Source organism: Nematolebias whitei, chromosome 2 (genome assembly GCF_014905685.2).
Source record: "Nematolebias whitei isolate Nwh7 chromosome 2, NemWhi1, whole genome shotgun sequence".
Taxonomy (NCBI): Eukaryota; Metazoa; Chordata; class Actinopteri; order Cyprinodontiformes; family Rivulidae; genus Nematolebias; species Nematolebias whitei.
Genome location: NC_056499.1, coordinates 56,817,297 through 56,823,690, shown reverse-complemented (window position 1 = coordinate 56,823,690; position 6,394 = coordinate 56,817,297). Strand labels below are relative to the sequence as shown.

At 41.1% G+C, this 6,394-nt stretch overlaps 1 protein-coding gene across 1 annotated transcript in view; it reads right to left on the bottom strand.

The window, feature by feature from the left end:
• LOC119424952 (liprin-alpha-1) overlaps positions 1–2,779 on the bottom strand; it is a 229,419-nt gene extending 226,640 nt beyond the window's left edge. The window contains exon 1 of the mRNA XM_037692477.1: positions 2,598–2,779. The gene's annotated coding sequence lies outside the window, so the exon portion shown is untranslated. The remainder of the gene's footprint in view (positions 1–2,597) is intronic.
• Between the last annotated feature and the right edge of the window lie 3,615 nt (positions 2,780–6,394).

Sequence of the window (6,394 nt, the reverse complement as noted above, 5' to 3'; positions counted from 1 at the left end):
AGACCTGAAATATTTCAGTTGGTGTGCAATGAATCTGAAATATATGAGTTTCATTTTTATCATTACATTATGGAAAATAATGACCTTTATCACAATATGATAATTTTTTGAGAAGGACCTGTACAGACACATCACCCGATCTGACACTCTCTTCACCTCTACTACATTATTTGCCAACTCCTCCTTCAGGACCACCACTACCCCATTTCTCTTTCTATCCACACCATGGTAAAACAGTTTGAACCCTGATCCAATGCTGTGAGCCTTGCTGCCCTTCCACTTGGTCTCTTGGACACATAAAACATCTACCTTCCTTCTCAGCATCATGTCAGCCAGCTCTCTACCTTTGCCTGTCATTGTCTCCACATTTAGAGCTTCAACCCTCAGTCCTACTGTAGTGAACTCAGCCTCCTACCAAAACCTGCCTCTGAAGACCTTCATGGGACAGGAACTGTTATTTCATTGATTTGAATCCAGAAATACAAATTAGCTCATCCAGAGACTTTCTAATTGTATCCTGAACTAATCAATTGAAAGAACACTCTCTTTTTTATATTATCATTACTATTTTACAATATCTTGATAATCAGAAGAGTGTTTAGTTCATACCATTTCTAAATGTTGAAGTAAACCACTCATTTTAAATCAACTGTGAAACAGTATTAATGATTTTTAAACCTCATTTAAATTAGAAATCAAGTTAAATGTCTATTTTACAAAGTAATTATGCATTTTGATCTTCTGTCTGAATGAGAGAGTGATGTCGGTCAAAAGTTGGAGACAGTCAAAAACAAGTTGTTAGAACGGGCTGTCGTGTTTTTTAAACTCTCAGACAGTAAATAAGAGAACTGGCACCTGCAGTGTTAGTCACTTCGCCAAAACATTTCTCTGTCTGTTCCTAAACATTTCTGCTGTTTTCTCGACTTGTAAAAACCCTCTGACATCACTAGAACCACACCCCTGTTGGTTCCTTCAACCAATCAGGACTTCCTAAAAGTGACCGGAAGCAGAACTCTTTAAAAGTCGACACTTCCTGGAACTGTCAGTTCCTCAGAGTTCTTCTGAAGTTCTTCTGAGTCTCTTGGAGTACTGTGGAGTAGTTCTGGAGTTTTTCCACTGCTGAGTGGAACTTGGGACTCAGTTTTCCAGTCTGATGGAGTCATCCATCTCTTCAGGAGCCACGATGCCTCGCTGTGGCTCCACCCGGTGAATGCCCTACAACTTCTGAGGAAGTTGTTCTGTAGAACGGAGTATCTCACGACTTCTGCCGAGTCGCAGCCGCCCTGAGGAGACGCTGAAAGGTAGCGTGCCAGGGACCTCTTGACCGCAGCTGACTCATCCTCTGCCAAGGTAAAGAGTCGTCACGAGCTTCACTACAAGTGTACCGCGGGCGAACTGCGCTTTAAAGGAGCGTGTTGTTCTGGTCTACAGACATACATCTTCCTCCACATTTTCTCTACATTTAAACTCCTTCATTTCCCATCTTCAAACTTCTATCTTGCCAGTAATTAATCCAGATATCTTCAGAAATGTCTGTTGTTTTTATTAAGTAAAATGTGCCAAGTTTTATTAATCAGAGCCGATCAGTCTAATCAAGTGTACAATGTTTTGATGTTAAATTTTGATTCTGTTAATAAATGACCACATTTATTTTGATGGGTCAAAGAAAATTAACGTCTCATGTCACTGATTAAACCATCGACAACACAGTACCTCTGTCACATATCTGTAAGTAGCTCGAAAAAGTGAGAACCCGTTATTTAAATATGACTGTAGTGGAGCTCTGAAGCTAATCTAGCCTTTTTAGATACACTACATTCTTGACTTTCCTCTTCTCCCTCTGTCTCCTGACACGTTTCCCTCCTTGTGGTTTTCGACTAACAGTGGCGCAATTTCCACTAGCTCCCTGTTTGTCTGCTCCATCAATCCTCATTGAGAGGAGCCAGTTGAGGTGGTTCAGGCATCTAGTAAGGATGCCCCTAGACACCTTCCTGGGGAGGTTTTATGGGCATGTCCAACTGGGAAGAGACCCTCAGCAAAACTAAGGACATGCTGGAGACAGTACGTCTCCCGGCTGGCCTGGGGAGTCCTCCCAGAAGAGTTGGAGGGACTGGCTGGAGAAAGAGATGTTTGAGCATCCCTGCTTAAGCTGCTACCCCCATGACCCAACCATAGAACAAGCGGAAGATAATGGGTGGACGGATGAATTGTTTATTTTGTGTCAACTTGTTCATCCCTTGAGTTTCGAAGCCTTTTATACCTGGATGATTCATAGGTCAGAGTTGAGCTGGTTATCAAACAAACAAAAAGCATTCCTTTTGAAATGTTAACTGAACTGAAGAGGAGTAGAAAGCAAAAGCAACCAGTATAGAAACCATTACTAGGCCTTCAGAGAGCCCCCAAAAGACCACTTGAAAAGTTACATGAAGTTTGGCTCCTTGGAAGCAACATGCATCAGTTCAGCTCCCTAATGAAACGATGACAGGATCATGAAGTGCACTGTGTCAAACTAATGAAGGTAGTGACACCCTCAGAAACACTCCGCACCTGAAATAACATCATCTGTAATAAATGGATGAAGTGTTTACATTTCTCACCTTTGCAGTAGAATCCAAACTTTCTTATAAGAATCCACAGTTTTGAGTACGAAGCGAAGCAAAATGCAGTTGGTAAGAGCTTCATAAAGTTGAGAAATATCCAGGACGCATAAGTGCAGCCAGAGTCAGGCTCGGGACTGTGGTCCAGGACAAGGGGAACGTTCCTTCAGGCCTCAAAGCCTCGCAGGAGCAGGACAGCTCCACAACTGGCCGGCTAACAGCGTTAGCAAGACGGCATACTTATCTGGAAGAGTTTGATCTGTGCGTGTCTAAACACTCATCTCTCAAATACAAAGTTGAAATGTTTCACAAGCAGCACTCCAGAAGTGGCAGTGAAGTAGCGCTAGTGGCGTGGAAAGAGTCGCAGACGTGCTAGTTAATTTGAAACAGGAATCTTTGGCTTCGAGTCAGTTTCAACTCGACAGCTACTAGCCTGCTAGGTGGCTAAAGCTAGCTAGTTTGTTTAACTTCTATTTGTTTGAAACAAAGTGCACAACATTATAGTATATGCCATATAAAACACGTCCTGCAATGTCTGACATCAGCAGTCCTGAAACAGGGCTTCAAATATCTTAAAGATGAAACAGTGGTGTAGCTTTAGCGTTCCGGCTAACGTTATCTTCCCGTCTTTGCGGCGGAGTCGAGTCACCACATCCCGGCTCCGCTGCACTCGGAAACTTCCGGTTCTTCCTGGTCCGTCCGGACCGTAAAGCCCCAGTCTGTTAGGTCCGAGGCCAAGGTGTTATTTCGGTATTTCCGCAGCTTGAAGATCCGCCAGGCTGGGATCCTTCTCTATCGCCTGCCAGCCTCGGCAGTCCGGACAGCCAATGGAGGTGAGCCGCGGCGGCTGGAGGATCGGAGGCGGCGCCTCGGGGAGTGATCCAGGGCTCAGCCCACTGCGCCACTGCTCTCTGCGCTCCGACAAATGCTACTTTTAGCTGAGAAACTCGTCACTTATAGAAACATCAAACTGAACTCGTTTCTTGGGAAATAAAACATTAATGAGATCATACATAAATAGAACCAAACTAATAGGAAAACTAGAGTAATGTTCTCTGTACCAGAAAAATATAATGTTCTTGTATCCTGATGCATGCTCAATAATCCAGGCAGAAACATCCAAAAACAGTTCAATCTGGTGGTCTCCATATGCTGAGGGGGTATCAGAGAAACTGACACGTTTATTTTCTAAACACAACGTCCCAGTGGCTTTTAAACCCCAAAATACATTAAAGACTGGTTCATCCCAAAGATCCAGTCCCCCGGCACAAACAGAGTAATGTTGTGTATGTTGTTCAGTGTCAGGAGGGTGATCAGTCTTACATCGGGGAAACTAAACAGCCACTGGCCAAAAGGATGGCCCAGCACAGAAGATCAACATCATCAGGCCAGGACTCTGAGGTCTACACTCATCTCCAGGTCAGAGGTCACTCTTTCAGGGATGAAGATGTTCACATCCTGGACAGAGAGGAACGATGGTTTGAGAGAGGAGTAAAGGAGGCCATCTTTGTGAAAAGAAATCGTCCATCATTAAACAGGGGTGGAGGCCTCCGGGTTCAACTGTCCCCCTCTTACAATGCTGTGATTGCTAGTATCACTCAGCCCTCTGTGAACAGTAAACAGCCATCAGGTGCTAATGATCCATTGTTAGGCTGATGGTCCTTCTTGAGCATGTGAGCAGCTGGTTTTGGTTGTCAGCAGCAAACTGGTTGATCCACTCTGAGAAGGTGCTATTTAAGAGACTGAGCTGAATACAGCACCTCAGACTGAGGAAGTCTCTCGGATGAGAGACGAAAAGTTTCTATATTTTTTTGCTTTGTTTTGTTTTTTGTTTTTTTGAATGTCCAGAGGACCAGATTGAACTTTTTTTGGATAATGTTCTTATAGAAACCCCTAAATATACTGTGTTAACGCTAAACGCTTGTCTCTTGACCCTGCAACTGGGTAAGGTTACAGTAGACCTAGACCACTACTGGAGTTTTAATTAGGTATTTTAAGCTACTAATAAACATGATGGATGATGATCATATAGCTTTATGCTAGGCCACTAGTAAGAAGGAATGATTATTATTATCATTTCATATTGGCTAGTGATTTTTTTTCCTAAAAGTTAACTTAGGCTACACTGTGTTTCTTAGACTGTGACTAGGATGTGTGAGAGAAGTGGAGCGTGCTCTATTCACACAAGGAGAGCTGTTGATCAGGCTACTACTTGTTGAGTCATTAACTCTAAAATAGTTATTAAATCAAGTGTTTACTTATGTAGGTTGATGAGTATCGCAGCGTCTTCAGCGTTGACTACGAGGCAGGAAGCAGTAGAGAGGCATTTCTCCTTTTAGCATCTTTATTCCCAGTGACACAAACGGTGGCTTCTGAGGCCTACAAGCATCGTGTGAGCACACACGTACACAAGTAGTACTAGAGTAGGCAGTAGAGGAGTGAGCAGGAGCAGAAGGTTGTGAAGAGTTCAAGTTTGTGACCTCCTCTTGTATTATGTGCTGTATATATTAGACATGTAATGTTTTGTTTTCACCACAGTGTGGTGGCATACAGCTGCCCAGTAATGAGCCACGTCACCACACACCTCTATCACAGAATATAAATTGCCTCCAGAGAATGTTTGTATCACTTCTGCTACGCTACACTACTATCACTACAGCTCATAGCTATTTATATAAGACTGAGCTGAATACAGCTCCTCAGACTGAAGAAGTCTTTTGGATGAAAGTAGAACATTTCTACTTTTTTTTTTTGTTTTTGTTTTTTTGAACGTCCAGAGGACCAGATTTAACTTTTTTAGATTTTTCTACCTGGATTATTGAGCATGCATCAGGATATCTATATTTAAAATTCTACATTTTTCTTCATCATTTGATGTATTTGCACTCATTGAGGTTTTGTTTCTTGTATACAGATTATTTTTAGCTTTGAAGCTTTAATTTAAAGTGTAGTACTTGTTTTGTGATTTGTACATCTGTGAGTTAGAGTAATGTTGAACCAAAGGCTGTGTTTCTTCTTTAAACATGTTGGAGGGAAATATTCCTCAGAGATCCAATCATTTAGTCTTTTAATGATTTTTCAGTTGAATTACCTTTAACTAACAGATTATTTAATAAAGTCAAAGGGAAAACAGGATTTCACGATAAATCTGGCACTGTTCATTTATTTTTAATCTTCAATGATAAAAAAAAATAAAAAATTTGTACATAAAATGTTTTTAAAAAAACGTTTCCACCCTCCGTCCCTCTGTAGTGAACTAGACCTCCGACATCAATCTGTCTCTGAAGACCTTCAGGGGACAGGAACTGTTATTTCATTGATTTGAATACAGAAATACAAATTATCTCATCAAGAGACTATTTAATTGTATCCTGAATTAATCAATTGAAATAACACTCTTCTTTTTTATATTATAATTACTATTTTACAATATCTTGATAATCAAAAGTGTGTTTAGTTCATACCATTTCTAAATGTTGAAGTAAACCACTCATTTAAATCAACTGTGAAACAGTATTAATGATTTTTAAACCTCATTAGACTTGGATCATACAGTTAAATGTCTATTTACGAAGTAAGTGTGCATTTAGTCTTCTGTCTGAATGAGGAGTAGTGGATTCGAGGGCGAAAGTCAGAGACAAGTTATGAGAACGAAGTGCCTTGTTTTTAAAACTCTCAGACAGTAAATAAGAACTGGCTGTCACCTGGATCCTCTCATTGTTCAAAATATTTCTCTGTCTGTACTAACCATTCTTAAAACATTTCTGCTGTCTCCTGACTTCTAATAACCCTCTGAC